General features: G+C 46.1%; 1 long non-coding RNA gene across 2 annotated transcripts; it reads left to right on the top strand.

Annotated features, from left to right (window-relative positions):
- On the top strand, positions 1–1,929 carry LOC123069781 (uncharacterized). Of its 2 annotated transcripts, XR_006432961.1 has the most exons (4): positions 13–298; positions 675–772; positions 850–1,046; positions 1,120–1,929. It is a non-coding gene; the product is annotated as an uncharacterized lncRNA (long non-coding RNA). The 2 variants fall into 2 exon arrangements; XR_006432962.1 differs by having other exon boundaries at positions 1–298; positions 850–1,929.
- The last annotated feature ends 9,816 nt before the right edge of the window (positions 1,930–11,745 follow it).

Below are 11,745 nucleotides of genomic sequence, written 5' to 3'. Positions count from 1 at the left end.
TTCTTCCCGTCCTCCTCCACCCCGCCTAGGCGCCATCTCCTCCTCTCCCTCTTCCAAGGCTCGCCCAGCCACCGTTCCCAGCCCCCGCTGCTTCGTCGTCTGCTCCTCCATTGACGACAGTTTAGGTAAGACAAAGATGAGTGTCCGATCTACGCCCTCGCCAGGTTGCATCCATTGGTGAGGAGAGGCCGATCCACGTATGTGCTGTCGCTGCAGGATAGCGAATGTCAGCGAGAAAGGCCGTCATTGGAGTACGCAGCCGTCTCCCTCTCCGCTTCTCCTGGTGGCACCTCCCTACGTGAGCTCCTTCCTCCAATCCCTTGCGTTGCCTCTCTTCCTGCTCCTTCCCCTCCTCTTTCTCATCCCATGTATTTTCTATTTGTTTCTGCAATTATACTCCATGGTGCTTGCACGCCCATGGATCTGGAAGTAGACATTTTTTTGTTTGTACTATTCCATTATCTGTTTTGTTTTCAAAGGTTGATGTTCTAACTACATATGTTTTTCTTTCATTTACCTCATCTTTTTCATAGGCTTCCGAAGTATTTCTATTGAAAGCTGGCAATTTCGTTATAGAAATAGTTTTATCTATACACTTCCACTATAACTTATCTTCATGTGTTCAGTGAGAAACTTGGTTCTGAAATTTGACTATGAAATTTTACATAATGCAGCGGAGTCCATTCTTCTTGGCTTTCAACACTGCCTGTTCTTGCTAGGAACTATTGTTATATTACGCTCTGCAGTTGTTCTGCAGATGGGAGGAAACAAGGTAAGATCAGAAGTTTACTACTGTTGCTTTGGACTGAATCTATCGATCGGTGACTGATGGTGTTCTACCTTTGTTAGGAGGATAAGGCAGTTTTTATGCAAATGTTGATGTTTTTGGCTGGAATCAACACCCTTCAAAAGAGTTTCTTTGGTTACCTGATTGCCTGCGGTGATTGGTGGATCATACACCTTTGTTCTACCTACCATTTCGATCATACTTGCGGGACGCTATGCAGACGAACCAGATCCACACATATTATATGTTGAAAAGAAGGGTAATTCTACTTGCCTCCCAGTAATCTTTTCCTGCATGTAAACTGACGAGTCACCTGGATTTCGTTTTTGAAGGAATTCCCCAAAATCTTGCATGGAGCAAAAGGTGCTTTGATCGTTGCTTCTGTACTTGGTGATCTTCTGTACTATTTAATAGTTGCTTCATGTTTCTATAGGATACCCCCATATGCTACATGACAACCATAGTGAGCATGTCAAAAGTTTAGCATGCTTATTATAATTCTCTTCTTTGTAAATTATTATACGAAGTTTGCGTTTTGCTTGGTTAACTCCTCTGTGTTCTATAGACTATCGTGGTAAAGAGGTTTTTATCAGGTTATTCATTCCCATACATTGAACCTATGGTTCTAACTTTTTCCCATGATAAAGAAAATGGGGTTTACCGCTTTTAATCAATATCTAATTAAACCAACAAAACAACTACAGTTCCGCCAACATACCATTTTTTGCTGGTGGACATACCAAATTACTCATATGTATCATATTATGCTGCTTCCCATATTGTTTTCTCCCAGGAATGACAAGGCATTCAGGTTCTCTTTTTAGCTTTCCTACACAGGAACGTATTGCAAAATTAAGATACATAACATTGTTCCACCTACAGGTCTGTCTTATATCTACAGGTATATCCATGCATTCTTTGTTCTTTTTCTTCAGTGATCTACTGATCTTCGTGATTTTGTTTAGTGCTAGAGTTAGCAAAATTTGTCATGGAGCAGATTGTGCTTGACTTCACGTGTGTATGATGTAATATGAATTAATGGTATCTTTGTGGTTGACTCGGTTATGTGCCTTTTGTCTGAATCAATTGAGAAAAATCTGAATATATACCTGAATGTGGTGGTTTCACACATTCTGAATGAAGCTACCAATGAGTACCTTGGTTCTGAAATCATGAGCTTTTTACTTCTATGAAAAGTGATAAAGTTACAACATAGTTTGCTCAAAGGCGTGCATAACTGCAGATTGAGCAAGGCACAATCTGAAAATAAAATAAAATAAAATTAGAAACAGTGTGTGCATCATGTGTATGTTTGCTCATGAGATGTGTATATGTTGGCTGAGCGACGCTGTTGGCAGTGCCGGTTGTGGCGCCTCGCCTCGGGAGCCCTTTGACGTGGTGCGCACCTGCGTCCCCGCCTTGGCCGCCTCGCGTTGGACGGGAGGGGATAAGTCAATCCCTAATTAAGATATCCAATGAAACTGGCAACATCATTACGGAATGGAAATGATTGGATGACAAATTGTATAGATTTAGTATCGTATCATTTATTTGTGACTACATGATCTTAACTGTGCGTCTCTGAATATTTTATGCCCTTGTTCTTGGAAGATTAGACTGATGTGGTGTTGCTTTATTAATAAATGACATGCTTACTTACGGGTTTGATTTAGATGTGTAGGCAAAGGTGGATACAGAATCATAATCTCAGGTTTAGGCATGCACATGGCCACTGATCACAAAATAAGTTGGCACAAGTGCAGTATTGTGATTTTCAGCAAGAGAAAGTGAAGTACAGTTAATTGTTCAGATTTTAAGCTACACTTGAACCTTGTCCTAATAAGTACTCTGTGCGTTTCTAAATATAAGTCTTTATAGAGATTCCAAAAGAAACTACATATGGATGTATATAGACGTAGTTTGAAGTGTAGATTCACTCATTTTGCTTCGTATGTAGTCCATATTGTAATCTCTAAAAATACTTATATTTAGGGACGGTGGTAGTAGAACGGTTGTGATGTTGCTGTATTATAAGTGCCTTGCTTAAATGCTTGGTTAGGTTGAGTGTATAGCAATGAGAAGCCTAGCTGAATAATGCTAGAAATAACATTAATGTGTTAAGCTTCAGATAAGCCAAATATTCTGTGACAAGCTTTGGAAATTGCCTGGGCTGGGAAAAAGCAATAGACCCAAAGTGGTCGGACCCTTCCCTGGACCCTGCGCAAGCGGGAGCTACATGCACCAGGTTGCCCTGTAGCTATCTTGTGTTGCATGCAGGCAATGCTTGTGTATAGGTATGCCACATCTGCTATCTGACACTCGGCCCCAGTTTTTATAACAATTAGAATTTGTGATTGTAATCGATTCATTGTGTTACAATATCCTTTGCATATTAGCCTCTCCTTACCGGCATTTGGTAAAAGTTGTGATCCAGGAGAAGAGAATGACGGTCTTATAGCTCTGTCCTTCTTGCTCCCCACTTGGTATAACATTCAATGGTAGTGATAGCTTTGGGTGTGACTCTGCACCCTTTCATGTAATTGTATTCCTCGAACGATATTTATAATTGTGATACTCAGTTTATGGGAAACAAATGGACCAATGGTTAATGATTTGGTGTTGAGAAAGAAAAAATAAATGGAATGTGCATTGAGTGGCTTTAGTTTTCTTTCCCATCATACAACGTACCTTTACGTTTTCCTAAATTTGAATTATTAAAAGGTCCTGAGTATTGCCAAATTGTGAAGCATTTATTCTCTATTGTTTCTCTTTAGAAGTTTCTCCACGGCGACACTTTCCACCTGGAAAAAGCATAAGGCTATCAACCCATTTTTTTGTTCCATTGGCATCCCTTTGTACGCACATTCTGTCAATTAAACTTAGCAATGAAGCTTTGGCAATTCTGTCATCGCCCTTTCAAAAACAATATAACATCTTGTTTTTCTTTAATCTTTGTTGTACATCCTGTAACTCTCCAAGTTATTCTTTGTAAAACCACTTCTGCTAAGATAATGTTGAAATATTTTTTTGGTTCTATGTTTTTGTGTACGAAGTTTATGGAATCAACTATGCTGCCTAAAACTTGCCAGGCTATGTATGTGAGACACAATGATGCTCTTAATCACCCTAAGTGATTGCTAAAACCTAACTTTACCAACAAAGACCCAATGTTTTCCAAACACATTCATGCCCTATGTACTTGCTCAAACCTAAAGTTACTAAGATGCAAATATTGGAGCAACCTACTAATACATGAAAATTGTATAGAAAGTTCCATATTAAGGCAGGAAATGTGATATACTTTGGGTTTGAATTTGGACCTTGTGCCATTCGGCTCTATGTTACCCGATTAAGATAACCAAATATACATACTCAAGTATATAATCTCAAAGATAAATTATCCTTCATTTTTCATCTTGAAGGGTTTGGATCAGTATCCTAAGTGGTTGCTAAAACCTACTTCTACTAACAAAGTCAAATATTTTCAAAACACCTTGGGTTTGACATGAAACTGTTGATGCTTCAGTGTTGAACTATTGATTAATCCCTCCTTTTTCTTTAATCTATGTGATGGTGTCCCTTACCATAAATACATGTTATGTGGATCCAATAGAAATGATGTTTTAAGCATGTTTGATTGTTATAAAACAAATGTCATAGACGATAGCTATTGCTATTATGGAGACATTTCGCACTATTGTTCATCTGCTATTCAATGTTTGATACTCCTTCATTATTTTTATAAAGATGGGCTAAAGCTCCAATCATACATGTTTGCTCAAACCTAAAGCTCCTAACTAACGATTTTTTTGAAAGCACTCATGATTTTGAAGGTACATATATTTTTAAACAAAAGCCTATGTGTTTTTTTTGCTCAAACACAAAGATGCTGAAAAATGGAAATGTTTTCAATGCAAACATGATTTCAAATGGGTCTCTGCGAACATGGTAAGTATTTTGTGCTATCAAATTAAAATGTGTGTGTATATATATATCTCATTGTAGATAAAAATCCATCATGTTTTCTATTAAAGGGGATTAAACCATGGATATTTTTTCATCGTGCACATGGATTTAGCGTGCCTCTGCGCCATTTGGCGCAACGGGTCCACTAGTAGCTTACAGAACACGAATGGACAAGAGGTAGATCTTATCTGTTTGGCTTGCCCGGGATCGCAGTGCCGGGCAATCTTCTCAACTCCTTGTCAAAGCCAAGTTTGTGGCAAGAACCTGCAGCTTCATGCAGCTGAGAATGAATGCAGGATGCGATCCTATCTATATGCATATGCAGATGCTCATGAAATGCTTATGCAATGATCTGGAATGCTCATGCATGCATGTAGTCTAGGTTGGCCCCCTACAACGCTTCTTTATTTTCTCTTGCACGGGGTCATCACCCTGGCTTTGTACAAGGGGTTACATGCAACTGAGGCAAGGTCTGTACAAATGGGTGGCGGTCGCACCTTACTGGTAGAACTCGCGGAGATACTCAATATCCCATGAGTTTTGCAACTGAGTGCCATCTCCGGTCTCTAGATGGACTGCGCCAGGTCTAGTGACTCATACTACCCGGTAAGGGCCTTCCCACTTCAGTGATAACTTGTGTGTACCCTTGGCGGACTGAACGCGCCTAAGGACAAGGTCACCTTCCTCAAGACACCGGGCATGAACCCTGCGGCTATGATAGCGAAGCAGGGCTTGTTGATAGCGTGTAGCATGAGTAGCAGCCCGGAGACGGTTCTCCTCGAGTAGCACAACATCGTCTCACCGGTGCTGATCTTGCACGACTTCATCGTAGGCAAGCACTCGAGGCGACCCGTAAATGAGTTACGTGGGGATAACTGCTTCTGCCCCGTAGACCAGGGAGAAGGGAGTCTGCCAGGTAGCTCGGTTTGGTGTCGTTCCGAGGGACCAGAGAACTACGGGCAGCTCCTTGATCCACTGCCAGCCGTGCTTCTGCAGCATATCAAAGGTTCTTGTCTTGAGTCCACACAACACTTCAGCATTCGCCCTCTCAGCTTGTCCATTGCTCTGAGGGTGTGCCACAGAGGCGGATGAGATCTTGCATCCGAGGGCATGAACATATTGCATGAAGGCACGACTCGTGAACTGGGTGCCGTTGTCGGTATGATCCTTGCCGGAACTCCAAAACAACACACCAGATCTTTCAAGAACTTGATAGCTGACCGGGCAGTCACCTTTCTCATGGAAGTCACTTCCCGCCACTTTGTAAACTTGTCGATAGCAATGAACAAGAACTCAAAGCCACGATTGCTTGGGGGAAGGGGCTGAGGATATCGAGCCCCCAGACCGAAAATGGCCATGATGGAGGGATTGCCTGAAGAGCTTGGGTAGGCAGGTGGATTTTTCTAGAATGGAACTCGCAGGCTTCACACTTAATGAATAGCTCGATTGCATCTTGGAGGGCCGTGGACCAATAGAATCCTTGCCGGAATGCTTTCCCAACTAATTCCCTTGATCCAATGTGGGAGCCACACATTCCTTTGTGTATCTCAGCCAGTAGTTCCTTTCCTTCTTCCCGGCAGACGCACTTCAATTTCACACTGTTGGGCCTCCTTTTGTATAGAGTGTCATGGACAAACTGATACATACTAGCCCTCTGGACGACTCTTTCAGTTTCGTCTTGATCACCAGGAAGCTCTCCGGTTTGGAGGAAGCGGACAATGTGTCTTGCCCAAGTTGGAGCCTGGGGCTCGGCAACAAGGACTAGCGGCACCTCCTCTACTGCGGGAGCACCAACCTCGTACTTGGGGTCCATGGGCCCGGCTGGAGGGGGCGATCTGGCAGGCTGCGAGGAGTTGTTTCCGACAGGGTCTCTGTCGGGAGCGGACGACTCTACCGAGAGAGGCTTACCGATGTCCAACTTTCTCCTTTTCCGGGCCATTGTTGCTGGGTGTAAAGAGGGCTAAGTAAGACACAGAGCAAAAGTTCCTGGTTCCACATGAAGCTTTTGTGCAACACACTTTGACAGATGATCAACTATGCTGTTTTCCGCACGGGGTATGTGCTCTGTTTGTAATTCATCAAATGGTCCTCCAATCTTCTCACTTCCTTGACGCATGCCTCCATCAATGGGCTTTGATAATCCTTGTTGACTTGTCTCACCACCAGCTGTGAATCTCCTCGAATGATTAGCTTCTTAATTCCCAATTCTGCTGCAATCCTGAGCCCAACAAGGAGCCCTTCATACTCTGTTGTATTGTTGGTTGCTTCTTCCCAGGAAAAATGCATTTGGACGACGTACTTCAAGTGCTCCCAGGAGGGGGCGACAAGAAGCATGCCAGCCCCTGCACCTTACAGGGAAAAAGCACCATCAAAATACATATTCCATTCTTGGGGTGATTCCTTGTCGGGGATAACTATCTCAGTCACTTCCTCATCAGGGGTTGGCGTCCATTCTGCAATAAACTCTGCCAACGCCCTGCTCTGGATAGTTGATGTGCTCTCAAACTTCAAACCAAAACTGGATAGCTCCAAAGCCCACTCCACTATTCTACCGATGGCCTCGGGGTTTCGGAGTATCCGTTGCAATGGGAAACGAGCGACAACCGTGATTTCATGGGCTTGGAAGTAGTGTCACAGTTTCCTTGAGGCCATGACGAGACCAAAAATCAACTTTTGCACGCAGAGTACCTTGATCTAGCCCCCTTTAACAAGGAGTTGACGAAGTACACTGGGCGATGCACTACTTTGTTCCTCGCCACGTCCTTGGGGTTACCCTCGTTGCCATGGTCACTGCTGTCCTGATCCTTGTTTGACTCTGCCGGTCTCTGCTCACTCCCTTCCTCATTCACTTATCGTTGTGCTACCAAGGCCGCACTGACCACTTGGTTGGTTGCCGCGAAGTATAGTAGCAGCGGCTCCTGGGGTTTGGGAGCAACCAGGGTAGGCACAGAAGACAGGTAGGCCTTCAACTCTTGCAAAGCTGCATCAGCTTCCGGGGTCCACTTCATAGGGTCTGCCTTCTTCAAAATTTTGAAGAACGGCAGGGCACGCTCTACAGACTTGGAGATGAATCTGCTTAGCACGGCAACACATCCCGTCAGGCGCCTCACATCTTTAACTGACCTTGGCGCTTGGATCTGCCCAATGGCCTCAATCTTGTCGGGATTAGCTTCGACCCCCCTGTGTGACACAAAGTACCCAAGCAGCTTGCCGGTGGGAACACCAAATACAGACTTCTCCGCATTGAGCTTCAAGTTGATCTTGTGCAGATTTGCAAATGTCTCCTCCAAATCCTGGATAAGAGTTGCTTTGTCCTTGGTTTTGACCACAATGTCATTCATATAGGCTTCAATGTTTCTATGTAGCTGAGGTTCAAAACCAATCTAGGCCGCCCTTGCAAAAGTAGACCCGGCACTCTTTAATCCGATGGCATATGGACAAAGCAGTATGTACCACATGGAGTGATGAAAGACGTATTCTCCTCATCTTCTTTGGACATGAAGATCTGGTGGTATCCAGAATAGGCGTCCAAGAAATGAGAGCAAATCACAGCTTAAGGTGGAATCCACAATCTGATCAATACACGGCAAGGGAAATGGGTCCTTCAGGCAAGCTTTGTTGAGATATATGAAATCAATGCACAGCCTCCACTCCCCGTTTGCCTTCCGGACCACCATTTGGTTTGCTAGCCAAGTGGGATGTAGCACTCCTCTGACCAAGCCAGCTGCCTCAAGCTTATTGATCTCTTCTACAATAAACTGTTGCCTCTCCAAGGCCTGCTTCCAGACTTTTTGTTTAATAGGTCTGGCATGTGGGCAGACAACAAGGTGGTGCTCGATTACCTCCCTGGAACACTGGGGATATCAGATGGTTTCCAGGAAAACACATCGATATTCGCCCATGGGCAGGCAATGAGCGTGCTTTCCTATTTGTCATCGAAGGTGGCACTGACGGTGAAAGTACCATCAACGCTAGCCAGCCCTGCTGGGACCTTTTTCACTGTGGAGCAGCAACCTTGGACCTCTTGCTATTGGAACACTCCGGCACGTCGTCAACGGGTGCCGTGCACTCGCTAGGGGCACGCTTGCATGACTCCTTGTCGGAAGTCCTACAATCCTTCTTCTTTCCTTTCCTTTCCTTGGCGGGAACTGTTGCCATCGCTGCCTCTGCGGCGACCGCATCCCGGTACATCTTGTCCACACAAATGATGGCATTCTTCTCATCTGATGGGATGGTGATAACCCCCAGTGGCCCAGGCATCTTCAGGGTGTTGTAGGCATAGTGGGATGCCGCCACGAATTTAGCTAGAGCCAGGCGTCCAAGAATCCCATTATACGACAGGGGGTGATCAACCACGTCAAACACAATCTTCTCAGTCCGGTACTTTAGTTCTCCCCCAAACATTACAGGCAACGTGATCTTCCCCTTAGGATGACTCATGCCGAGATTAACTCCTTGAAACGTGCCGGTAACCTCTAGCTCTTCCTCTGCTATCTGAAGCTTGCTGATAACTGCCGGGGAAATCAGATTCAGTTTGGCCCCACCGTCCACCAACATCTTCATGACCTTGAGGTTGCGAATTGTTGGAGAGACCAACAATGGCAGGCACCCTACCACAGTGGTACGGCTAGGATGATCCTCCTCGTCAAAGATGATGGGTGTACGGGACAATTTGAGCGGCTTCTGACCCTCTGGTGCTGGTTCCATGGCATTGACTTCTCCCGCCCACCGCTTCAGCTGGCGGTGGGAGGCATGCAGAGATGCACCCCCGTCAATGCACAGGGCATCAGTGGCCTTCTAAAACTCTTGCTCACTAGTTTCCTCTTCATCCCCTCCATTAGTCTCATCACCACACGCTTCCTTCTCCTGACCCCTGGCGGGTTTTCCTTTGCTCTGAAAGTGTTTGCCAGGGCAATTTGCTTCACCGCCTCGGCCCTTGCCGCTAGCGGCATTCTGACCTTTGTCCTTGTCACGCCTCTTGTACTCAGCTCTCTGTCTCTTGAATAACTGCTCAACCTGATAGCACTCTTGAAGGTCATGGCCCTTGGTCCGATGGATTTTGAAGTATGGTCTGTCACCCTTCCCGACCTTCTCGGCAGCCGTAGCTTCCCGGCAGTCAGCGCACACGGCAGCCTCCTTGCTGGAGACCTCAGCCTTGGCAATCTTGCCGGTATTTGGGGTGCCTGACCCCTCAACAGTCATCACTGCCTTATCCCTCCGCTTCTTACTGGGCTTCTTGCTCTTCTTATGACTGGTTGATTCATCATCATCCTGTGAATCAACATTGATGCAATCTTCCTCTCTGGGTAACTTCCTTCCCTCCTCCATCCGAGCACACCTATCCACTAGGGTGTACAGCTCCTTCACAGTCTTGGGCAACCGCACGTTCATCTTAGAACGAATCTGGCAGTTTCCCACATTGGACTGGAAGGCATCTATCACAGCTACTGGATGGATATTTGGAATGTTTCTATGAACTTTGCTGAATCTCTATAAATACTTACGGAGGGTTTCTCCTTCCTTTTGTTGGAGAAGCTGCAGGTCGCTGGGACGACCCGGCTCCTAGTGGCCACCGGTGAAGGCACCGATGAACTCGTGGCACATGTCTTCCCATGACAAAATGGAGTTCTCCGGCAGGTGCATCAGCCAAGACCTCACATTGGACTTGAGGGCCAAAGGGAAGTAGTTTGCAAACACCTTCGCAACTCTTCCCCCGGCAGCCTGAACAGTGATGGTATAGATGCTCAAGAACTCTGTCGGGTTCAGCCTCCCGTCGTCCTTCTTAGGTATCCCTAGCTTGAACGTGCGAACTGACGGCCAACAGACTTACCATAGCTCACGGGTAAAGGCAGGGCAGCCAACCTCCAAAGGTAGGGGCCCACCAAGACCGAGCGCGGGCTCGTCGATGTTGAGGCCGTCGCACCCGTTGGTCTGTTGGAGGACGCCGTGGCGCTGCTCAATGACGCACACGTCTCCTCTCCGCCTATCCTCTAGGGTTCGTCGTTGGCCTGGACATGCTCGAGGGTCAGAGGAGGCCATCGAGACGTCGTCGGGGTCTTGATTTGGTTGCGCTCGAGCTGGCTGCCGTGGCGGGGACTGCACCGTGGGGACGGCTCCTATCGGTGTGAAATCCAGCATATCTCATAGTAGGGGTCCTAAGCTAGGCGTCTTGGAGCGATGGTAACATGGACACCGGGTTTTACCTAGGTTCGGGCTCTCTCGAAGAGATAATACCCTACATCCTGCTCTTGATTGTATTCATATGGGTGTAGTACAGAGTACATGTATCTACCACGAGATTGTTCTAATGAATATTAGATTATCTATTGACTAGCCTGGCCTCGGTTTATATAATACACCGAAGGCCTAGGGTTTAGGAGAGTCCTCGTGTTGTGCGCCAAGTCTGTGGAAATCTCCTTATATGCGGCATGGGCTACCTGAAGTGGCCCATTAGTGAACCGCCATGGGGGTCCTCGTCCTGATCTACCTGGTCGGGAGATGACGTGGTGAGTACTCCCTAGTCCAGGACACCATCAATAGCCCCCTGAACTGGTCTTCAAGTTGGGGATTGTCGGATTTCGGGTTCCGGCAGACCCTTGAGGTTCGAACACTGGGGTGCGCATGAAGATGTTTCCCCTACCAGCTCACGCGTCAAAGTCTTGCAATGGATCTAGGCTAGAAAGAAGAACACACAAGGGACACGAGATTTATACTGGTTCAGGCCACCATTGTGGTGTAATACCCTACTCTAGTGTGTGGTGTGGTGGATTGCCTCAGGGGCTGATGATGAACAATACAAAGGGAGAACAACCTCGCGAGGGGCTGTTCTTGAGCTGGTGCGATGAACTGCTAGGATGAGTTCAGTCGCTTCTCTCTGGTCTATGCGTCTCCTTGAGATAGATGCTCGATGCCTCTACCCTGTGGGTGGCTAGTCCTATTTATAGAGGGAATCCCTGAGCCTCTTCCCAAATAATGAGCGGGAAGGGCGCCAA

Source organism: Triticum aestivum, chromosome 3B (genome assembly GCF_018294505.1).
Source record: "Triticum aestivum cultivar Chinese Spring chromosome 3B, IWGSC CS RefSeq v2.1, whole genome shotgun sequence".
NCBI classification, from domain to species: Eukaryota; Viridiplantae; Streptophyta; class Magnoliopsida; order Poales; family Poaceae; genus Triticum; species Triticum aestivum.
Note: the sequence above shows the minus strand (reverse complement) of the source record. Positions and strands in the feature narration are given on the sequence as shown.